The following is a 26178-nucleotide window of genomic DNA, read 5'->3' on the forward strand; positions in this document are numbered from 1 at the left end:
TTGTCCTACCCATGATTTTCTAAGTCTAAAAAGGGCCATCATTCTTGCAAAAAGCAGGATAGAGTTATGTTTCTTGATGTACAGTGTCCACTTATGATTGTGAAAAACTGTTGCAAGTTTTAAAGCAATAGCTTTGATAGTTTATGAGAAAAGTTGCCTTAAACATAATACTCAACCAAGAAAATGATTTTCTAAGTCCAAAAGGGGCAATAATTATTGCAAAAAGCAGGATGGAGTTACGTTGCTTGCTGTACAGGGTCAGCTTATGATGGTGAACAAGTGTTGCAAGTTTCAAAGCAATAGCTTTGATAGTTTAAGAGAAAAAGTTGACCTAAACATAAAACTTAACCAAGAAATCTGATATTTTCTAAGTCCAAAAGGGGCCATATCTTGCAAAAAGCAGGATGGAGTTATGTTTCTTGCTGTACAGGGTCAGCTTATGATGGTGAACAAGTGTTGCAAGTTTTAAAGCAATAGCTTTGATAGTTTAGGATAAAAGCTGACCTAAACATAAAACTTAACCAAGAAAACTGATTTTCTAAGTCCAAAAGGGGCAATAATTCTTGCAAAAAGCAAGATGGAGTTATGTTTCTTGATGTACAGGGTCTGCTTATGATGGTGAACAAGTATTCCAAGTTTCAAAGCAATAGCTTTGATAGTTTAGGAGAAAAGTTGACCTAAACATAAAACTTAACCAAGAAATCTGATATTTTCTAAGTACAAAAGGGGCAATAAATCTTGCAAAAAGCAAGATGGAGTTATGTTTCTTGCTATACAGGGTCAGCTAATGATGGTGAACAAGTCTTCCAAGTTTCAAAGCAATAGCTTTGATAGTTTAGGAGAAAAGCTGACCTAAACATAAAACTTAACCAGGCAACGCCGACGCAGACGCCGACGCCGACAACCGCTCAAGTGATGACAATAACTCATCTTTTTTTTTTCAAAAAATCAGATGAGCTAAAAATGACATGTATTTTGTGGTGCATCAATCTTACATGGGCACATGCTTCTGATAATTAAACATAATGGGGGAAAACTACAGAATATGGAAGGAGGTGGGAAAGTGAACACCCAGACTTACTATAGAATCACAGGGGAACTAACTTTCGTGACAGTTTATGCTCTCAAAATATGTGGAGCTGATTTATAATATAAAATGTCCTTTGATTTCACAGAATCCTCCCCCACTGCCCCAAAGTAATATGAGTTTTGTCATCGATTACCAGTGTCAAACTGAGTACCTAACAAATAAGGATAATATCTATGAAATTATCAATTTCCTTGATTAAATGTAATTTTGCAAAAACTTGTTTTTGTTCATTAATTTTATCTGCAGTCGCTCTTATGTTCTGTTTTGTTTTATATGTCACATACTAATCTGATATGTCCTGACCATATTCTGTGAAAGTTGTACAAATTAGCAGAAAGTATTTTGAAATGGGATATGCCAAAAACATATCATATATCTACTAAGTTAGGTTAAATTTGTACATTCCTAGGACCTCCATGATATTAAGCCATGACACAGACATCTTATGTATTTTTAGTCCAAATTTTGATTTTATGCATGATAAAAGCTGGTTCTATTTCATCTGTCTAGCTCGAAATTGGCTATCATGCAATCCTGAGACCAAGTTCATATTGAAAGTTAATGCAGCAGAAAATAGCCTAAAATGCTGTGTTAAGTCAGCATCAAATAAATCATGGTATCCACAATGGAGATTTTTGAAAGATCAGATAAATATCTGTGTGACATGCTGTATAAATCAAGTTTGTAATGAAAGTCATTGTAAAGAATGCTGACATGCATCAATATGGCAAGAGGGAAACTGGTATCCACATCAAAAGGGTTTTAATTTGTATTGTTTCGTTTTTTTGTTGCTACTGCGTTGGGTGAATGAAGTTATTGTTATATCCCCACACCATAATATGTATGGCATAAAACATTTTGTGTGGCAAGACAGGATATCTACATCATTGATTGGTGATTGTTATGTCTTCCATATGATTGCTTAAGGTTTAGGAGTATATCACCAAAACACAGAATTATTTTATAAACGAACAACATCGTTACCAATATTTTACCTGACCATTACATGTTCTGCTGTACTGTCCCGTACTGAAAATATTCTGAAAAAGTTGTCCCCCTTTGAAAATGAATGCCATTTGTAAAGAAATAAAAATAAACAATCGTTCAAACTGTGTTCCACTTAATTATGTGAAATTTCAACACTCGCACGTTATTACAAATGCATCAAAACAAACATGTGTAACAGTTCCTTGAAAATGGTGAGTTTTTTAAAAGCGCTTGACTGTCTGGAAGTGGGGCCTGTTTAAACAGTTCTTTTTTCGGAATTCAATGCTTATATCAGTATACTGACACTTGTTTTGTAGAGTAATATAAGTAATATACACGCTATCATTACAAAAACAACAAAACAAGTGCCAGTATACTAATATAAAACTGAATTCCGAAAAAAGGACTGCCTAAATGGGACCCACTTCCGGGCAGTCAAACGCCTTCAAAAACTCACCATTTTCAAAGAACTGTTATGCATGTTAGTTTTGATTCATTTGCAATCGCATGCGAGTGTTGAAATTTCACATAATTAAGTGGGACACAGTTTTCAGCAATTGTTTATTTTTATTTCTTTACAAATGGCATTCATTTTCAAAGGGGGACAACTTTTTCAGAATATTTTCAGTACGGGACAGTACGGCAGAACATGTAATAGTTAAGTAAAATATTGGTAACGATATTATTCGTTTATAAAATATTTCTGTGTTTTGGTGATATACTCCTAAACCTTAAAAATGTTTTGTTGATCAATGTACATGAAACATTAATAACACAGAACTGCTTTATTTCTGCACTTGATTTTTTTCATTTTTAGCCAATTTCCTGCCTGTGTCATAGTGAATTGTTTTCTCAGCTTTAGAATCTGTTCAAATTTAGTTAAAACAATCAACATTGTCCTATATCTTTAAGGGCTTTAACCCATTTCGTTAGACCAAAAATTGGACACATGCTTTACTATAGTCAATTTTTCAGCAAAAAGGTCATTTCATGAAAATATGTTCCAAATAGAAAATATATATATCATAAGATCCAGTTTTCACTAGAAAGTATCAAGTTACCTTCACTGATACCTTCAATATAACTTCCATTGACAGTGAATGGTTATTTCCCTGCAGCAACAACCCACAGTCTTTACTGCAGCCATATTCATCAAACTTAGACCTATACTTAAGAACAGAAACTTTTAAGTTCCCGTAACTTTATTCATAGCATATCTATTCAAATGAAATTGAGCACAACTGAGACTTACAATATTGGTGAATATCACAGGGCATTATATTCTAGGTTTTTCTCAAGATGGTTCAGTGGTGATTCAGTTCTCAAGATGATAAAGTGCAAGCAACCTCATCACAATTATTACTATTCTGTTTCTCTCTTGTATATATTAAGCATCATTATTTTGATTACTTCCAACAAATTTTTGACACACATGAAAACAATTAGCATGTGTTCTTGGCATGAAAGGGTACCCATTACTTTATTAGAAAAAAATACAAAAAATTACTATTATTACTGAGTCTGCAGAGGTGAGAAGTTGAAAGAAGTATGAAACCACTTATGTTTACAGCACATCCCAATATTTCAGCATGTTTTTGGGGTAATGTAAAACTGATTCTTTGTCACACTTCATAGTTATTTCTGCAAATTCATACCTAAAGAAGACAGAACTTTTCTGATTATAAGAAATGTTTTACCAGTTCATGTGCTCTGCACATCATCTAATAGCCACCTATCTACATGCCAAGTTTGAAGTCAATAACTTGCATGGTTATTAAGTTATTCTCCGGGCACAAAATATGATGGGCAGTTTTGACATTTTAGCTCAATTTGTTACCTTGACCTTTGACCTACACAGCCGCTTCAAGCGCTCTGCACATCATCTCATTGCCATCTACCTGTATGGAAGTTTTAAGTCAATACCTTCAATGGTTATAAAGTTATGCTCCCGACACGAATTATGACTGAATGAAGGACAGACGCACACACCATCACATTATGCACCTGTCAATATTTTGCCCGCCCGGGGGAGCGGCGGGCATACACAGGACTTTAGACAGAAGGCCATTCCCGACAGGCGGGAATTAGACAAACATTTGATGTACCAACAAGGCTCTAGGGTGGGATTTAGACAAAAAAGGTTGTCTCCTGGGTGGGGATTTAGACAACAATTTTTTTGAAATGTCAAATTCCCCTGGGTCAGCCCGCCGCCCCCCTGGGCGGGCAAAATATTGACAGGTGCATTATATGTCCTGTTTTGGAAGGCGTAAAAAATCAGTACCCACTGTGTAGTGTTAAGTCTGCAGTATCAAGACGTGTTTGTAGGCATTTTTAAACCCACTGCAAGTACTATTGTATAAATACTATTCTGATTATGATGATACATGTTTGCGAAATTATGTTGATATAGCAAGATCTTATTACCTGTATAGTAAACCATAGAATACTTAATTATGTGTAATTTGTATGATCTGCTCAAACACACCAAGTTTATCATTTAGCTAACTGATCAATTTCAGAGATACCCATTAATTTTAATGGCACAAGTTTTTTTTTATTTACTTACTAGTGTGTTTGTAAGTTATAAAGATAACAGCAAAAAACACATGAGGCAATTTTGTAAAAGCTTATGAATGAAATTTTTTTGGTAGTAAAATTTGAATCGTTACAATCAGTTCTGTATATCTATTGCGAGACAGAAGGGGTCAGCTCCGTACAGGTATGTAAGTATACATAAAGAGTTGTCAGACATTGTTTGTTTGTTTGTTTACTTGCTAATAATATATACTATAGGTATCGCACAGTAATAAGGCACTTTGAAATGTAAACAAACAAAACAATAGCATAAATCTAAGTCAATACACTACGTTTACGCTGCATATAGTAATTCCTCGTTGGCTGAGCGGTAGTGGTATCCGTCTTATACTTTTTCGTCGGGAGTTCGATTCCCGGACCCGTAAAAAAGTATTTTGAAAACTGTATTTAATTTCTTTACTTTTTTTTTTCAATACGATTCAACGAAAACAAAAAAAAAGTGTGTTAATCTAGTACTAACTTGTTCACTAACTTTTTATGTCATTGTTAATACGTAATCATGTTCAAATATACTTTATCTTTAATATAATCTAATGTTTTTAGGCGTTTGTGAATAAATTAGAAATCAGAGAAAAATAAACTTACACAAAGTATATAAATTAAATGCAAAATAAAAAAATGACGGATGCAATTAAGGTTCGAACCATCAAAACTATCACTACAAAATGATTACTTGTCTATCCACTCAACCTACTGTGCCATCAAGCCAACTATTGATGTAACTTTCAATATCTTTCCTTTTAAAAGAGATTGCTAAGTACTGATTGTTTATTTACATGTTGCTAAAAATAAAAACGCCATAATACTGTGCGGTACTTATACCAATACTTCTTCCATGCTATGACTATAAACTGTCACTTATCTTATATAACAGTTACTGTTCCTACACATATTTCAATGCTGTATCAAAGTAGTATACCTATCCATGTCAATACATGGTGGTCCCTTGTCTTCTTACTGTGTGTACATGATGAATAAATGCTTATTTTGCTTTATAACCATTTCTACATGGTGATTAAGTACAGTCTATGCTTTTTTGTTACTTGTCAACTTTACTGCTTTTTTGAGGAGAATAACATTTCTGATTTCAGATAAAGTCTACGACTTTGACATCTTCCTTTCCAGACACATAAAAACTATAAAAGACTATTAATTCCAGCTGCCTTGTATTGATTGCTCAGCTATTGTGCAAGAAGCCATGCTATCAATTGCTCTGTATTTGCGTTTTTAAAGCGCTTAATACTTCCTTGTAGTAAGGCTAAACACATGTTACTGCTCGTTCAATATCTAAGTCTTTTTTTTATTTCTTCAATCTTCTCAATTTCTTGAGGCAGCTTGTATAAGCAAGGCAGTTTCTTGAGACAGCTTGCTCAAATTTCTTTGCATTCATCAATAATTATTATTACTTTACTGTATGACTCATCAATTCAGTAACTGGGCTTTTCAAGACCTAAATATTAGTTATACATTACTCTACATAACTTCAAGGGTGTTCGACGGAATTCTTCAATTTTAATTAATATCTTCAACATCTTTTTTATATAAAAACCTCTTATGTAAAATTCTTGTCCATAATTTCGCTCCCTCCCCTCAACCCCCAATCACCCCACCACAGGTTACAACTGTTTCATCCTCCATCCACTCTTGGCATCTTATAACATTTAATTTTTGTTGTTGTTGTTGTTGTGTTTAACTTCACACCAACACAATTATAGGTCATATGGTGACAGGAAGACCCTAGCTGCCCCTCCATGCATTATTCCATCACAAGCGGCCACCTGGGTAGAACCATCGACCTTCCATAAGCCAGCTGGATGGCTTCCTCACATGAAAAATTCAACACCCCGAATCCACATCGATGAGGGGCAAGTGATTTGAAGTCAGCGACCTTTGTGACCTCGGCCACGGAGGCCCCTATAACGTTAAAAAAAAAAAACAACAACAAAAGCCTGTGGGTGCCAAAGCTTGTCTGTAAGTGCTTGACATAAGACAATATGGATCTAAACAAAAAATTCCACTTTTTTTAAGTACAAAAAGGACCATACATCTGACAAAATGCAAGTGATAGTTATGGTTCTTGGCAAATATACCCATCTTTAAGTACATAGGGCCATAATTCTGAAAAAATACAAATAGCAGTCCGTTTGTCTGTCCCTATGAACCGGATTGCCAACAACCCACATTAATGATACTCGCACTCAACAATCCTCGAGGCAAGATCTACAAACTGACCTAAAAATAGGTGACCTTGACCACCAAATGATCTTCACCTTTCAACTTAAAAACCATAAAATATAATATCTTTGGTCATACACCCAGAGCCATAATTTTGTTTTGAGAATGCATCTCCTTGTTTGAACTATTACCACCATTTAATTTTAAGTTCCTTAGCATGATGTATAATCCAAACTGTATAGAAATCAAGGAAAAAGATGGGCCAAACTGTAGCTAAAGGATGGCCTATCAAACTAAATGTCACTGGTTCCAAATTACACTTTGGTCACAACAATTTCTCCTCCTATAACAACAATACTGGGTCCAAAGTAATTACAAAAGTTTTGGTGTTTGGGCGCAAGTTTTAAAACTGAGTTTCAAGACAAAGTCTCAAACATCCTGCATCTGACTGGTTAATTCTAAGTTCAGTCTCGAAACTGATGAATAAACAAGAGGACCATGATGGTCCTGAATCGCTCACCTCTTCCCACATGACCTAGTTTTGAGTATGACGTTGTTTTTTCTATTATTTGACATAGTGACCTAGTTTTTGAGCTCATGTGACCCATTTTTGAACTTGACCTAGATATTATCAAGATAAAAATTCTGACCAATTTTCATGAAAATCCATTAAAAATATGGTATCTAGAGAGGTCACAAGGTTTTTCTATTATTTGACCTATTGACCTTGTTTTCGAAGGTTTGTGATCTTGTCTTGAACTTTACCTAGATATCATCAAGGTGAACATTCTCACTAATTTTCATGAAGATCTCATGAAAAATATGGCCTCTAGAGAGGTCACAAGGTTTTTCTATTATTTGACCTACTGACCTAGTTTTTGATGACACGTGACCCACTTTCAAACTTGACCTAGATATCATCAAGATGAACATTCAGACCAACTTTCATACAGATCCCATGAAAAATATGGCCTCTAGAGAGGTCACAAGGTTTTTCTATTATTTGACCTACTGACCTAGTTTCTGATGGCATGTGACCCACTTTCGAACTTGACCTTGATATCATCAAGGTGAACATTCTGACCAATTTTCATGAACATCTCATGAAATATTTGGCCTCTAGAGAGGTCACAAGGTTTTTCTATTTTCAGACCTACTGACCTAGTTTTTGACCGCATGTGACCCAGTTTCGAACTTGACCTAGATATCATCAAGATGAACATTCAGACCAACTTTCATACAGATCCCATGAAAAATATGGCCTTTAGAGAGGTCACAAGGTTTTTCTTTTATTTGACCTACTGACCTAGATTTTGACGGCATGTGACCCAGTTTCGAACCTGATCTAGATGTCATCAAGGTGAACATTCTGACCAATTTTCATGAAAATCTTGTGAAATATATGGCCTCTGGAGAGGTCACAAGGTTTTTCTATTTTTAGACCTACTGACCTAGTTTTTGACGGCACGTGACCCAGTTTTGAACTTGACCTAGATATCATCAAGATGAACATTCAGACCAACTTTCATACAGATCCCATGAAAAATATGGCCTTTAGAGAGGTCACAAGGTTTTTCTTTTATTTGACCTACTGACCTAGCTTTTGATGGCACGTGACCCAGTTTCGAACTTGACCTAGATATCATCAAGGTGAACGTTCTGACCAATTTTCATGAAGATCTTTGAAATATATGGCCTCTAAGAGGTCACAAGGTTTTCTATTTAGACTACTGACTAGTTTTGAAGACACTGACCCAGTTTCGAACTTGACCTAGATATCATCAAGGTGAACGTTCTGACCAATTTTCATGAAGATCTTGTGAAATATATGGCCTCTAGAGAGGTCACAAGGTTTTTCTATTTTTAGACCTACTGACCTACTTTTTGAAGGCACGTGACCCAGTTTCGAACTTGACCTAGATATCATCAAGATGAACATTCTGACCAACTTTCATAAAGATCCCATGAAAAATGTGACCTCTAGAGTGGTCACAAGCAAAAGTTTACGGACGCACGAACGGATGGACGGACGACGGACACCGCGCGATCACAAAAGCTCACCTTGTCACTTTGTGACAGGTGAGCTAAAAAGGCTGCATTTCAGGATTAGTCTCAAAACTGTGTTTCTGTAAACCTTGAAGCTGAATCCATGTACATTCCTGTAATAGTCACCCTAAAACTTTACCACCAGCAAGCACAGATCAAAATATAGATAATTATCATTTATATTAACAAGTTTTACTCTGTGCATTGTTTGGAAAGACAAGAATATAACAGGTCAGAAACTTATTAAGACACAGAAATTAATATTTCATATTTCAATGAATTACAGACACAAACTGTCAGTTACACCTAAGGCAAAAGGTTAGAAATGTTTTAATTACTTTTTTTTTGTACAACAAACTGTTATATGACCGATGGTAAAACATGATACACTTCCTTCTAATTAGCAACACAGAATTTAATTAGTAGCAAACTGGAGCATACAAGAGTAAAACTAGAATTGTGTCCATAGGACACGGATGCCCAAACATACTGTGCAATCCTCTATATAGCAAAAACTATCAAAGGACCAGAACTGCAGTAAAAATATTCACAGAAAAAAATCCTTCCTTTATGGTCATCTGCCCCTAGAGCTTGTTCATCTGTGAAAGTTTGAAGCAAATCATGCTACTAGTGTGGGAGGAGGTGGACACACAAGATTTTTATCTATTCTATAGAGCAAAACTATCAACTGTGGTAAAAATAGTCACAGAAAAATTTCTTCCTTTATGGCCATCTGCACATCAGGCTAATAGTGTGGGAGGAGTAGGACACTCAAGATTTCAGAACATACGGCTGGATAGGCATAAAAAGGGTAGTATAATTATGGTAGAGTTCCAAAACCTCACAGCACCATTTTTCATGTAAAATCAAAACGATGCAGCTATAAAGCTTGTCATGACAGTAAAATAATGGACTTAGTATTTCTCAGTGAGGCAGAATTTTTTTTTCATATGATGAATGTGAGATGAAGAGTAGAAAATTCTGTTAAAACTTGTTAATTCAGAGAATAATGTTTCAATCAATTTTTTTATGAAACCAGAAAATTTGTCAGTGGCCCACTCTTACCCCTGCTCTTATGACCAGACAGTTATTCAATCAATACGAAAACCCTGTTGAACCTAAGGGTCAAATATCAGACAAACCACTTGTTTCCCCATTGACATCTAAACACCTTGCTCAGTCAGGCTCAGTCTCTGTTATGCTACAGGTACCAAGCTCATTAAAGATGGCATAAAATTTGACAGACTATGAAATGAAATTAGTGCATGGTTTGATAGGATTAGATGTCTGTTGAGTGGTGTTGAGAACCAATTAACTTGAATAGACTGGCATCTTGTTTTACACCACAGTAAATCTGCTGTAAAAACTCTGCAGTAGCTTTGTGCAACCTTGATCTGACCTGACAAGGTATTGAAGGTAAGCAGCAAAGGTGAGTCTAGGCTTCAGAAGCTCCCTAATTGAGTGACAAATGTAACAAAATCAGTGACCACACCCTCGAGGATAAACAGGCAAGTTTGACAAATTCTTCCACCATTACATCCATTGTCACAATATCCCCCGCCCTGTCCCCTCTGGCTTAATGTGGGTGGTCAATCACCAATGAATGTGATGATTATGATGATTGAATAACTGTCAACAGGTATTGTATTCATCACTAACTGGGCTGGCTTCTTACTGACAGTAAAGCCTATTGCTATGAAGAAAGTAGAAATTAAGTCATATTTGAAAGTTTAGAAATGTGACAGTATTGGACTACACCAGGTAACTGATCCAACCCCAGGCTTTCTGTCCCTATTTGTCAAATCATATTGCCAGATGTTGCCTTTGTAATGTGAATATACCACTTTAAGCCATCATTCCGTTCAATAACCTTAAGCTTTATTCCCAGAACACTGTCACCTTTCAAAAAGCATGCATTTATAATGATATTTTTTGTTCTTTGTGTCCTATTAAACTAATCAAGCTCAAAAGTTTTAGACAGTCAGAGTATAAAAATGGTATTTTGACTGTTTTTCGTCTTGAATCTATTATGGTGTGTGTATTTGGGTGTTCAGGTTTAGTGTCTTTCAACAATTTTTCAGTTGTATAAACACTGAGTTCAATGCCCAGTGAGTCTAGTATGGAGTTTACAATAATTTATAGTGGATAAAACTAGTATAGAGTAAGGCTAGTAAAGAATTACATACAAATAGATAAGGTTAGTACCAGTTAATCAACTATAGTGGATATAAGGCACTTTACGAGATAAGGCTAGTGCAGAGTAAACTATTGGGTTTAAAGGGATGACTTCTCAAACTCAGACCTCGGCCCCGACTAGCACAACTATGACTCCCTCCTATATTATTGCTCTGTTTCTTTTTTAGGAAGACATTCTGGTTACTCAAAATGCAGCATTTATAACTTAATGCTGAGCTGGACTAATTACTAACAGGCTTGGACAAGAGGTCAAGACAGAACAAGTCCACCTAGCTACAATAAATGACTTTAAGCAATAAAGAAAGGATCAAGGAGGAATGCCACCAACACACATATGAATTCCTGGAAACATTCCATTCTTGGGTGCATTCCAAGACTAACAAAAAATAGTACACAGCCATTACAAACTGACCTACTAACTTACTTTTATCACTTACATAGTTACACTCGGCAATTAAAACTTTACATATATTGCTTTTTACTGACTATAATACTGCACCCCACAGACAGGCAATTTTTGTTAACAGAAGCTTCGGTATAACAATAGCTACAAAATATTTGTTAGTTTGTCTGCTAGAATCATCTGTTGCAGAAACTCGGTGCTGCCAACACACATTGTTCTGTACATTAGTTGGATTCCTGATGGATTCTTGTAATTTCTAGAACAACTGGAGATGCACACCAATACAACATGGATATAATCTCCCTAATTTATCACTCCTCTTAAACTGGAAAAAAAAACTAATGAGAACACCTTTGACAATTACAAAGAACATATTTGTTATGATTTATCGGGTATGTTTTACTTACAGAACCTTGTAATGGGCACAAATATAACCATGAACACTAGGCGATTTTCTAAAAAGACTAATTCTATTTCCATGTGGAATGGAATGTCAGAAGACAATGAAGCTTGCTGCAGAAGATGAAAAGTTTAATAAGAGCAAATTCTGAAAGGGAGGTTATTTTTTGAGTGTGGAAAGTTTGATATATGAGTAAAGAATAAAGTGAAAATATAAAATATACATAAGTAAAGAAAGAAAAGGGGGCTCATCTCAGGAAACTTAAATAACTGAAACTAAATCAAGAAAAACAAGAAATGGAGAGTAAATAAAAATATTTTTCAATGTGGAATGGTGGGGTTAGATGGGGATAATTTAGGCAGGATGGAGTAATGGGATACTGAGAGACACTATCAAGAAACTCAAGAAACTAATATGTATGAACTTGTTTTTGGCGAGGTGGAGATGGGGGTTGTGATAGAAAGCAAAAGGGCAGACATACAGATGTATGAACAGCATTTCTATACTCCCCTTTATTTTTTCACAGCAACATATTCATGAAAGACAGGGGAAAAAACCCAGAAACTTTAAATTTATTTTGTATAGTACAAAAAATGGGTCAGTTTCATCAAAATGAAAGCAAGAGTTATGGGTGCTGTAACCTTCAACTGGTAATACCATGGCAAAGAAGTGTGCCGAGACTTGCTGATAATCAGGAACAGAATTTTGTTGAAAAACAAGTCCATTATACAAACAGAATGTTTTTCTTAAAACAAGAGGGTCATGAAGGCCCTATATCGCTAACCTGACCTATTGGCCTAAAGATCATCAAGATTAACATTCTGACCAAGTTTCATTAAGATATGATCATAAATGTGGCCTCTAGAGTGTTAACTAGTTTTTCCTTTCATTTGATCTAGTGAACTAGTTTTAGACCGTACATGACCCAGATTTGAACTTGACCTAAAGATCATCAAGATTAACATTCTGACCAAGTTTCATAAAGATATGGTAATAAATGTGGCCTCTAGAGTGTTCCCTAGCTTTTCCTTTGATTTGACCTGGTGTCCTAGTTTTTGACCCCACATGACCCAGATTCCAACTTGGCCTAAAGATCACCAAGAATAACATTCTGACCAAGTTTCATTAAGACATAGCCATAAATTTGACTTCTATTTTGTTAACACACTTTACTACCTTTAATTTGTCCTGGTGACCTAGTTTTTTACCCCACATGACCCAGTTTCGAACCTGACCTAGAGGTCATCAAGACAAACAATCTGATCAATTCCCATGAGTTTCAAAGAGTGTTAACAAGCTTTATCTTTGATTTTGCCTGGTGACCTAGTTTTTGACCCCACCTGACCCAGATTTAAAATTGACCTAAATATCTTCAAGATTAACATTCTGACCAAGTTTCATTAAAATAAATGTTGCTCTAGAGTGTTAAATAGGTTTTCCTTTGATTTGACCTGGTGACCTAGTTGTTGAATCACATGACCTAGATTCGAACTTGACCTAAAGATCATCAAGGTTAACATTCTGACCAAGTTTCATGAAGATACAGTCATAAATGTGGCTTCCAGAGTGTTAACAAGCTTTTCCTTTGATTTGACCTGGTGACCTAGTTTTTGACCCCACCTGACCCAGATTTAAATTTGACCTAAAGATCATCAAGATTAACATTCTGACCAAGTTTCATGAAGATATTGTCATAAATGTGGCCTCTAGAGTGTTAACAAGCTTCTCCTTAGATCTGACCTGGTGACCTAGTTTGTGACCCCACATGACTCAGACTCGAACTTGTCCTAAAGATCATCAAAATTAACATTCTGATCAAGTCTATGAAGGTACTGTCATAAATGTGGTCTCTAGAGTGTTAACAAGCTTTTTATTTGACCTGGTTTTTGACCCCAGATGACTCAATATCGAACTACTCTGAGATTTTATTAAGGGTAACATTCTGACCAAGTTTCATTAAGATTGTGCCAAACTTGCAACCTCTAGAGTGTTAACTCTACAGTCAAATTATTGACGATGGACAGACGACGACGGACACAGGGCGATCACAAAAGCTCACCTTGAGCACTTCATGCTCAGGTGAAGTAAAAGAAAGTTAATAAAAAGGGACATAATTTCATCTACATGAAAGTCCCTATATCATTCCATTGGTATTATTGAGAATGCATGTACAAGTTGTAATGAGTGATAACTTAGATATGAGCTGCTGAGAATTGTTAACAAGGTGTCTGAACATGACGCCCACACCATGGGTATCACACCATGGGTATCACACCAGCTCTGGTGACTTTCGTAACAACCAACTAAAAAGCAGAACAATTTCAAATAGTTTTACAAAATGTGCGTTACTTGTGACCTGTCTCTGATTATAACAACTACCAGAGCTTAACATAGACTGAGCAAAGTTTGAAGCCCTGTGTACACCTGAACTCCCATGCAAGCCGGGTCACAACAGAAATATATTAGCTGCATCAGATTGCTAAATGGCAGCCTTTCATATCAAAAACAATATTTCTTAATCAAAAAGTATAAGATGACACGAAAATTCCACTACACTAAATGACATGCAGACAAAATGACGTAAGGGATTACCTGTAATTAATGCTACCTGAAAATAGTTCATTTTGTTTGTATACACAAATACTGATATAACAGACCAAAACACTTCCCTTTTGTTTTCTGTCATGACAATCTCAAGGCTATAGTCACAATTCAGCTTAACAAAGAAATTAATTTTAAGCATAGGCTTACCATATGTTTATCATAATGGCACACCACCTTTGTTTCAGTCAGACAATCCTTCAGGTCTATCTAGTCATTCGATGTCACTTCCATTATATTCTGGGCTGTTCTAGTGACTTTTTACCTTTGTTCATGGACAGATCATACAGCCTCTTGGCTGACAGGGGAAGCAATCAATGTCAACTCTGCTTCCAATAAAAAATGTCTGTGCCCTGAAAAGAATGTAGAACAGAAATTCATTTGTGTCAAAACATTTTTTTGGAGAGGAAAAAAATCTGGAAACATCTGGAATCCCATGATGACCTCTTTAAGCAGAGTAAAAAGTATCTCAAATTATACCTGTAGCAAAACTTCTAGTATAAATATTCACCTTCACAAATTGATATTTTGGGCTCATTATTACATCATGCCGCTCCTGCTCCAACACATGATTAGTGGAACATCTGCATCATATATTGATCTCTCTCTGTCCTGACACTGGATATTACATTGGCACAGAGACAGAAATATTGCAGACTGCTTTTCAGACAAATGTCACATTCCTAGTTACACTGTCTGCTGCTCCTAAAACTATTTTAGAAATCAGGAAGAAAAAAAATCAAGATATTGAAAGGCAGCCTGTCAACAGAATATTTTGATAACATTGCAATGGCCCCAAAGGTAGTAGGTTGTATTTACAGTATATACCAGTTGTTATCAACACCTCTGAGTTGGGCATACCTCCTAACAATGACATGTATTTTCTTTCCTGATGGACAATATTCTTACTATAGAGAAATGAACACTTTTCTATCTTCCAAGTGGTGGTTGCTCTTGAGCAGTTGCAGCCTAGTTAAGGTTACCCATGAGCTGTAAATCCTTGTCCAGCTAGACTGACTCAAAAGAGAAATAAACAAGAGGCCCATGATAGCCCTATATCGCTCACCAGATTTGATCTGGCCTACTGACCTAGTTTTTGACCCCACTTGACCCAGCTTCAATCTTGACCTAGAAGTCATCAAGACAAACATTCTGACCAATTCTCATGAGTTTCAAACTTTAAACTGTGGAGTCTAGAGTGTTAACAAGATTTTCCTTCGATCTGGCCTACTTACCTAGTTCCTGACCCCACTTAACCCAGTTTCAAACTTGACCTAGAAATCATCTATACAAACATTCTGATTAAGTTTCATAGAGATTGGGTTACAACTGAGGCCTCTAGAGTGTTAACAAGCTTTTCCTTTGATTTGACCTGCTGACCTAGTTTTTGATCCCACATGACCAAGATTCAAACTTGATCCAGAAGTCATCAAGACAAACATTCTGACCAATTCTCATGAGTTTCAAACTTAAACTGTGGCCTCGAGTGTTAACAAGATTTTCCTTTGATCTGGCCTACTGACCTAGTTTTTCACCCCTCATGACCCAGATTCGAACTTGACCTAGAGATCATCAAGACAAACATTCTGATTAATTTTCATAAAGATTGGGTCACAATTGTGGCCTCTAGAGTGTTATCAAGGCAAATGTTGACAGACGCCGCCGGACAATGACCGGTCACAATAGCTCAAATTGAGCTCTGGTGAGCTAAAAAAAAAAAAAAAAAAGAACATTCCACAATAGTTACTCGAATATGCTAACAATTGCTTTGACTTCTAGTTATTTCTCTATGCGATTAAATTAATCATATGCATATCTTGTCAAGTTTGAGAATCTCATGCAGCTGCCAAGATACAAAACATTTTCTCTCTATCTGTGACCCAGTAGCTTTGAAAGACAAAAGAAATGTCACCTAAAACTAATTGATTGACTCTTCAGTACCAGTTTGGATCTTCATTCTAATAACCACTGATTACATCATGTGTGTGCTCCTGAGCAAAGCTTGTCAGGTCAAATCAATGCAACTCTCTCAGACAACATTGATCCTCCTTATGAAAATTAAGGTTTCTTTTGTTCTCCATAAATAACTGTCAGTGTTAAACAATTCTAACCTGAATTTACAGTATCAAATGTATTCACAGGTGCTGAACTACTAACTTTATTAACAAGATCCACCTCAAAACTATTTAGTGATCAGATACACATGTATTCCAATGACTTTGCTGTTTAGCCTGAATAGCATTTTCATCTCTAATTTCAGAGACCCTTTCATTGGAATTAGAACCATATTTTCATTACTGCTAATAAATCTGATTTTTTTTTTCATTAAAATTGTACCTAAATGAGCATAGCTACCCCAAAATGACAAATTCATCTACAGTTTTAGCCTCAGACTCTTGATCTATTTTAAGCAACATGCTTGGAGAACTGATTCTGAACTCATTAATTAGGCTGCAGAATGAATTTCTGTCACAAGTCAAATAGATTTTGTCAGAAAAAAATTGAAGATGTCAGGGAATTGTCAGTACACAGAATTTGCCAGAAGTATAACATCAGTAATACAGTAAAACACTCAGTGCTTAAAGTCACAATGGGATAAGCAAAATGGTTTTTCCAGGGTTTCAAGCAATCTGTTTACCAACCAAACATAAATCTATTTACACAGAATTTACTAGTAATTATGATGTCATCAGATCACCCATTACATAGCATTTACTAATAGTTTCATTTCAGTACTATAATCTGGACTCAAACTGAAGTTAATGAGTGGAAATGATCAGTTTGACATTGTTCGTCTGGTTAAAATCTTTTCTTTTTTTTTCAAGAGTAATGGCTCAAAAATGGCCCATAAAAATAATGCAGTAATAATGAATTTGCCAGAAATATATGGTCACCTAGACTGGCATCAGTCGTTAGAGTCATTACCTGTAAAGCACTTGGCCATAAAATCCTCTCTGATACCACTTTCTCATAAAATTTACAATATCTCTAGCCTCTGTCTCTATGTTGAGATAAGCCACAGTAAAAGGGAGCTCTTTTTATTATTTCAAAAATCAAAAATCAAAAAATAATGGAAATGTTTAATCTCCAGACTAATCTAATGGTCACCCAATTATCGGAAATATAGAATTTGCTGTTAAATTCAAAATTTCAAAATTTTATTTTGATATTATACAAAATGTCTCCCCTTCACCAATAACAAAGAAAAATAAATTTATGTTCATTTGAGAGATCTGTTGGACAGATAAAAGAGTCCAAATATAAGAATGTTATTTATTACAAACAGGTTAGACTAGCACTTAGATTATGATGCAATTTTTCAGTCATATTTTCTAGAAACAGGTAAGCACTAACACCATGATGTCTATCACTTTTGCCTACATTAAAGTGGAGAGACTCAAACACAGCAACAGATTTAGGAGCTTGGCACTTTAGTCAATATTTGCTAAAAATACTTTCGAACAATTCTTAAAAATGAACTTTTTGACAGGGAAAAAAAAAAATTGTTGCAAAACTAGAAGATTGCCAGCAGTAAACTAGAACTGTCCGAGGAGACAGCACACTTGACTATTTCAATGCTGTGAAACAGGGCATGTAGGAGGAAACAAGAGCTATCATTAACTGATTAATACTAATCAATGTTAATGATCAAGTTGAACATTGAACAGTTTCAATCAAACCCACTTAGTAACTAGAAGATGCTTTTTTAGAAAAGCGCATGTCTCCTCGAATGCTTAGTAGTAAATTAGACAAGAAGTCAATACAGGTTAGGAGCGAGAGTCAAAGAGACACTAATGGTTGGCTTAGTGACTGAAATGCAATTATAGGTATCATCTACTCGGCATGTCCAATCATCCCACTAAGTTTCAACATTCTGGGCCTAGTGGTTCTCAATTTATAGATTTGAAAGAGTTTTCCATGTCCAGGCCCCTGTGACCTTGACCTTTGCTCAAGTGACCCCAAAAACGATAAGGATAATCTACTCTGTAATATCCTATCAAATTATGAAGTTTGAAGGTTCTGGGTCAAATGGTTCTCAAGTTATTAATCGGACACTGTTTTCCATGTTCTGGTCCCTGTGACCTTGACCTTTGATCAAGTGACCCAAAAATCAATAGGGATCATCTACTCTGCATGTCCAATCATCCTATGAAGTTTCAACATTCTGGGTCAAATGGTACTCAAGTTATTGATCAGAAATGGTTTTCCATGTTTAGGCCCCTAAGACCCTGACCTTTGATCTAGTAACCCCAAAACTAATAGGGTCATCTACTCTGCAAGCCCTATCATCCTATGAAGTTTGAAGGTTCTGGGTCAAATGGTTCTCAAGTTATTAACCAGAAACCATTTTCAAAGTTCTGGTCCATGCGACCTTGACCTTTGATCAAGTGACCCAAAAATCAATAGGGGTCATCTACTCTGCATGTCCAATCATCCTATGAAGTTTCAACATTCTGGGTTGAGTGGTTCTCAAGTTACTGACCGGAAAATGGATTTCCATGTTCAGGCCCCTGTGACCTTCAACCTTTACAGAGTGACCCCAAAATCAATAGGGGTCATCTACTCTGAATGTCCAATCATCCTATGAAGATTCAACATTCTGGGTCACGTGGTTCTCAAGTTATTGATCGGAAATGGTTTTCCATGTTCAGGCCCCTGTGACCTTCACCCTTAACAGAGTGACCCCAAAATCAATAGGGGTAATCTACTCTGCATGTCTGATCATCCAAGGCCCCTGTGACCTTGACCGTGATGTAGTAACCCCAAAAACAAAAGGGGAGCCTACTCCATAAGCCCTGCCACCCTATGAAATTTGAAGGTTCTAGGTCAAATGGTTCTCCAGTTATTGATCGGAAATGAAGTGTGCAAAAACATTATGTCTCCCCAGTGTATATAAAACATAAACCAGAGTTTGTAACTGTAAAAGGGACATCCTTCACGAAATATTTCCGCCAGAGTTATAGACCCTTTGTCAAATGGATGTTGGTGATGATGTGGAACAGCTACTGCAAGTTTGATGTAAATCCATTCAGTAATATCTGAGATAAAGCGACAATGCAAAAACTGTGAGCAATTTTATGGGGATATAAGTTCATGGATTAAATTTTTCAGAACAAATGGAAATTTTAACTATCGGGATTTAACTTTGATGATTATAATGCCACCACAAAATCCCAGAAAAAATTAATCCCCTGCAAGTATTAATGATTTCTCTGTACCCAGTATATATATAAGGTCTAATTATTGTTCTCAATTTTGATAGTCCATGTGCAGATCAAAATACAGTGCAGCAATGTCTTCATTATCAAATACAAAAAAATACTTTCATTTATTCACCGACTTTAAACAATTATTTAGTCTGAAACACAGGCAAGTAGAGCAAGTTACTGTAAAGGTGTCTGTTAAAAATGTTCATAAATCATGCCAAAAAAGCTCACATTCAAGCAATAATATGAATCGTGAAGTGCTCATGAAATCCTTTCAAGTTTAAAATGTGTGCATACTAATTATTACCATCTCTCAAATGAAACTTAATTAATATTCTGTTTAAACATACTTACACTACAATAATTGTCAAATTTGATAGAAATTGTTGGGCAAATGAATGATTTTAAATGCATGTTTAGTTACAAATATCATTGTACTGGTTATGTGACAAACTAAGCAGTCAATATAAATCATTGAATGTGTTGGGTGGCATATCATACTGAAAGTGACAGTTTCTTCAAGGAAAAGGCTTTTGTGAGTTAAATGCACATGACAAAATGTAAATAATGGCTAATCACACCTTGGAATGAAAATAACAAGTACCCAACTGCAGGTCAGGGCTGACAGAAAGCCCAGAAGGCCATACCAAAGAACTTTGAGAATTCTGTGTCAGAACATGTAACATACAGATAAGTCCAATCAGGGAAGAAAACCACAATGATGCAGCACTTGGATATGGCAGATTAATGGTTTATAATCATATTCTGCATGTAACTGCAGTGTGACATTATCAAGAACTTTCTATTGTCAAGACTTAGTGAAAGATAGTTACCCAGGTGTGTTATTTTGCTCATGAATCCAGCTTACAAAACATAAAAATGCAATATTATCCAGATGATTCTGTGCATACAGGTAAGTGATGCCTGAAAATCTCTGAATAAACAATATAAGTAAATAGTGCAAAAAATGTTAAACATGCATCACAAATAGTCTATAATAAAATCATTATTATTCATGCTAGACTTATTTTCAAAACAAAGTGAAACTAGAGCTATCACTGAAGGTAATGAATTCAGTGAGATGTATATCGCATAAGTAACATGAATTTAAAAGGGAGCTACATCTTTTTGTAGGAGGAAAACTGAGTGTGCGCCGACTAGCACTGACTGCCATCCATTATTTAAAATATAGTCAAATAATATGACAGGTATTTAATTTTAAACTCAATAGTCCTGTTGAGTATATGTTGAAACAAGAGCTCGTAGAACACGAAATGCCCCCCTTGATGCATTCAGTAATTGCACAAGGAACAGAAATTATTTAGTCACTGTACACAAAAGTTCTACAGTTCTGGATCAATGTGACAAAAGTTCTACAGTTCTGGATCAATGTGACCTTGACCTTTGACCTATTGACCTCAATATCAATAGAGGTCATCTGCTGGTCATGATTAACCTCCCTATCAACTTTCACGATCCTAGACTCAAGCATTCTCAAATTACTGTCCGGAAACAGTTTAACTGTTCTGGGTTAATGTGACCTTGACCTCTGGTCTCAAAATCAATAGGGATCATCTGCTGGTCATGACCAACCTCCCTATCAACTTTCATGATCCTAGGCCCAAGAGTTTTTGAGTTATCCTCTGAAAACCGTTTAACTGTTCTGGGTCACTGTGATCTTGACCTCTGACCTACTGAACTCAAAATCAATAAGGTCATCTGCTGATCATGATCAACTTCCCTTTCAAGTTTTGTGATCCTAGGCCAAAGCGTTCTCAAGTTATCCTAAAGAAACAGTTTAACTGTTTCGGGTCACTGTGACATTGACCTTTGGCCTTCTGACCTAAAAATCATAAGGGGTCATCTGCTGGTTATGATAAACCTCCCTTTCAACTTTCATGATCATAGGCCTAAGCATTCTTGAGTTATCATCCGAATCCGGGTCACTGTGATCTTGACCTGTGAGCTGCTGACCTCAAAATTATTAGGGGTCATCTGCTGGTCATAACCAACCTCGCTATCAATTTTCATGATCCTAGGCCCAAACGTTCTCAAGTTATCATCGGGAAACCGTTTACCTGTTTCGTGTTATTGTGACCTTGACCTTTGACCTACTAACCTCAAAGTGGAACATGACCTGTATTTAATCATGTTACACCGGTGTACAAAAATTTAAGATCCTAAACCCAAGCGTTCTCAAGTTATCATCTTGAAACCGTTTAACTGTTCTGAGTCACTGTGACCTTGACCTTTGACCTACAAACCTCAAAGGCGAACTTGACCTGTATTTCATGATGTTACATCTGTGTACCAAAAATTATGATCCTAGGCCCAAGTGTTCTCAAGTTATCATCCGGAAACAATTTAACTGTTCCTAGTCACTGTGACCTTGACCTTTGGCCTACAGACCCCAAAGTCGAACTTGACATGTATTTCATGATGTTACACCTGTGTACCAAAGTATATGATCATAGGCCCAAGCGTTCTCAAGTTATCATCCAGAAACTGTTCAACTGTTCAGGGTCACTGTGACCTTGACTTCTGACCTATTGACTCCAAATTCGAACTTGACCTGTATTTTCTAATGTTACATCTGTGTACCAAAAATTATTTAAATCAGTCAAGCCTTTCAGGAGTTATCATCCAGAAACCACAAAAACCAACGGACCAACCGACCGACCGCCAAGCTCACTCCTATATACCCCCCTAAACTTCGTTTTGTGGGGGTATAATAAAAAAAGTTCGCGATTTTCTGTGACAACACTTCGTACTTATTAAATAATGCAGACACATAATATTATAACATGCTACTGACTGAGCGGTGCATCGATGAAAAGAAACTTCTTTAATTTTAACAAGCTGTCTGGACTTTGAAGATTTTAATGGTATGCAAATATGTCACCCATCATGAACTACTTTCACCACACCATTATGGGTGAAAAGATTATTGGTACAGTATATAACTACTAGCTCAATTTTTGTAGTACCCGCTAAATAAATATTTAAACAAGATGTCATACAATTACACTCCCACTTTTCTTGGTTAAAGAAAAAGCGCCACACTGGTGTCCTGAACACGTGACAATTTTGACAAAACATTCATAACTAAAATGCGATGTAAGTCATAATGGTGTAACCCAAATGTTTTTTTTAAATATTTCATTCAGTGTTCTAAAACCACCCTCTTAACTTTCGATTTCAAGGACCGGGTTTCATTGATAAAACGAAGTCGTTTGATAGGGTCTGATGGATAGATAATCTAGTAAGATATACAGCAGACATTGAACCGCATCATGTCCCAGTGACCTACAATCGCTGTTTGTTTAAAAGCTAATATAATTTGAATGTAATAAGTTAGGTAAACCTAGTAAAATATGGTACGATTTCCTTTGTAGTAATCTTCGTTATCATAAGACTATTGCCACTATTGCACTTTTCCATGATTATCAATTTAGTCCTTCCCTTCTGAGGACTAAAATGTTTCTGACGTTCAACTGTGCTAAAAAAATTTTTTTCTTCCCTGCTATATACTACCTGTCACACACTGCAGGTGATAATTTGACACACCAACCCATTTTTTTTCACAGCCAAATTGACACACTGAAGCCAAACTAAAACTGTAGTTTATCAGTATGTAGCTGGGTAACCTAATGACCCATATTTGCTGTTTGTGGCAGTGACACTGATTGGATTACTACCAATTACAGTTCATTGACCTATCAGGATGCCACACTTTCCCTCACATCTTTATTCTCATTGATTAGTCATGTTATATCAATACAATTGCAAATAAAATATTACATAACAAAATTAAGTAGATCTTGTTTTAGATCAACTGAAGGGAGGACTGTGCCATCAAATTATTGCTGTAGACATTAAAAGGTAAAATAATGGAGCCTTTCCTAGGCATGCACACTTCTTTTGTAAGTGGAACAGTAACATCTGAAAACATACACTCTTGGGAGGTCACATTTTACTTCTTTAGTATGATTTGAAAATATCAGAGGTAATTTAAAGCACAACATTTCTGTGATTATGTGAAATGGCCTAAACAATGACAGAAAAAAGAAATCCAGACTTATGTTTTTAAGTTTCAGACTTTAGAAATAAAATGTGGGTCCTGGAATAACCTTTTGCCACAAAGGTCATTTCAAAATTTGTAAACTTAATCTGACTTTAATTCAGTTTAAATACATACCATTTTTTTCACATTACATTATTACAATGGACAAGAATGTGAAAGAATGTATATAATAAATGATAATGCTTTATACTTTTCTATCCTATCATCTGGATTATCAATCAATTTCCACAAAATTACCCACTCTTAAGCCCTATCATACTTACAAGTTACATTGATGTGAGAAACATGATATTAATAACAGACATCAAGTGTTTGTTATAATTTTTGTAACAAGGCTTTGAAATGTGAACAAGATCTTGCAAGTAATTTTACAGATTCTTCAATGTATAAACCTTACGTAAAGCAAAAAATGCAGACAAATTAAGAAATTATTAAGTCGAAAAAGACATCAAACTTTTTTTCACAATTCAATGCAGAATTCTAGTAATGCACAAAAACTAATGCGAACATGTAAAATGATTTTGTCAGATCATGTCTCGGAAACATAGTTTGGTCATATCATATCTCTACAGATCATGTGTTTGTGATGGAAACAGAATTTTGTCAGATCATGTCACAGAAACAGGTAAAAATTCAAGAATTAAAAGACAAATAAATACTATTTGCAGTTTGGTATATCAATTTTGTTATTATAGGTTATTAGCTTTGTATCGGGAAATATGCACGAGTTCTTCAGTGGAAATATTGCGCGACTTTAGGAGCACAATATTCTTCTGCTGAATAACGAGTGCATATTTCCCGATGCAAAGATAATAACTTTTTTATTACATACGCATCTACACGTATAAATATTATGTAAAAATCATACATATGTTCAATAGCCTGAATAAGATTGACAATACTGAACTAAATAGAAACAAGAGCTGTCTCCATAGGATGACACATGCCCCCGATGGCACTTTAAATGAATAGTTATGGCCGATGTTAGAGTTTAGGACCTTTGACCTACGGAGCTGGGTCTTGCACGCGACACGTCGTCTTACTGTGTCACACATTCATGCCAAGTTACTTTAAAATCCATGCATGAATGACAAAGATATGGACCGGACACGCCCATCAATGCACTATCATGAAAAATGACCTTTAACGTCTAATTGTGACTTTGACCTTTGAGCTACGGACCTGGGTCTTGCACGCGACACGTCGTCTTACTGTGGTACACATTCATGCCAAGTTATTTGAAAATTCATCCATCGATGACAAAGATATGGACCGGACACGTCCATCAATGCACTATCCCTTAATGTCTAAGTGTGACCTTGACCTTTGAGGTACGGATCTGGGTCTTGCGCGCAACACATCGTCTTACCGTGGTATACATTCATGCCAAGTTATTTGAAAATCCATCCATCGATGACAAAGATATGGACCGGACACGCCCATCAATGCACTATCCCTTAATGTCTAAGTGTGACCTTGACCTTTGAGCTACGGACCTGGTTCTTGCGCGCGACACGTCGTCTTACTGTGGTACACATTCATGCCAAGTTATTTGAAAATCCATCCATCGATGACAAAGATATGGACTGGACATGCCCATCAATGCACTATCCCTTAATGTCTAAGTGTGACCTTGAACTTTGAGGTACGGACCTGGGTCTTGCGAGCGACACGTCGTCTTACTGTGGTACACATTCATGCCAAGTTATTTGAAAATCCATCCATCGATGACAAAGATATGGACCGGACACGAAAAATGCGGACAGACCGACCGACAGACAGACGGTTCAAAAACTATATGCCTCCCTTCGGGGGCATAAAAATAGTGCAACAACACACACTAAATTATGTCACGCACCCGATATGAAATTCAGGCATCAGTGTATGGAAAAATACTGACGTTTCCAGTACCAGTGTAACTTAACGGGGAATAGAAACTAGTATGTTATAACAACCTATATATTCACCTGCATTCCCTCTTTCTGCCTCACAATAAGCTGTATGTCAGTACGAATGCTTTATTGCTTTTATATTGCTGCACCATTGTTCTTGGCATATTGGAATCCTGAAAATGTAAGTAGAGAGAAAATAAACGCAATAATCCTGCAAAACCAACCCTATTAAATAACTTGGATCAAACCTATGTAGTACTTACTAAATATGCATGTATTTTTTTTTTCGTTTTCGCTAGCTGACACAATTATAGGCCATATGGCAACTTTTCAGCTGTTCCTCACATGAAAGAATTCTACATCCCAATTATTGAGGTTTTGAACCCACAGCGGGGAGGAGAAAGCAATTTGAATTCAGCAATTTAACCACTCGGCCACAGAGGCCCTGATATCTATGAATGTAATCACTATTCAATAAGAAGCAATTTGTCCAGTTTTAAGT

General features: G+C 36.1%; 1 long non-coding RNA gene across 1 annotated transcript in view; it reads right to left on the bottom strand.

The window, feature by feature from the left end:
* Nucleotides 1-26178, bottom strand: part of LOC123525438 (uncharacterized) — a 39020-nt gene that overhangs the window by 2032 nt on the left and 10810 nt on the right. The window contains exons 2-3 of the long non-coding RNA XR_008370104.1: nucleotides 25752-25849; nucleotides 14644-14846 (exon numbers count right to left, since the gene is read on the bottom strand). This is a non-coding gene — a long non-coding RNA (uncharacterized LOC123525438). The remainder of the gene's footprint in view (nucleotides 1-14643; nucleotides 14847-25751; nucleotides 25850-26178) is intronic.

This window comes from Mercenaria mercenaria, chromosome 3 (genome assembly GCF_021730395.1).
Source record: "Mercenaria mercenaria strain notata chromosome 3, MADL_Memer_1, whole genome shotgun sequence".
NCBI lineage: Eukaryota > Metazoa > Mollusca > Bivalvia > Venerida > Veneridae > Mercenaria > Mercenaria mercenaria.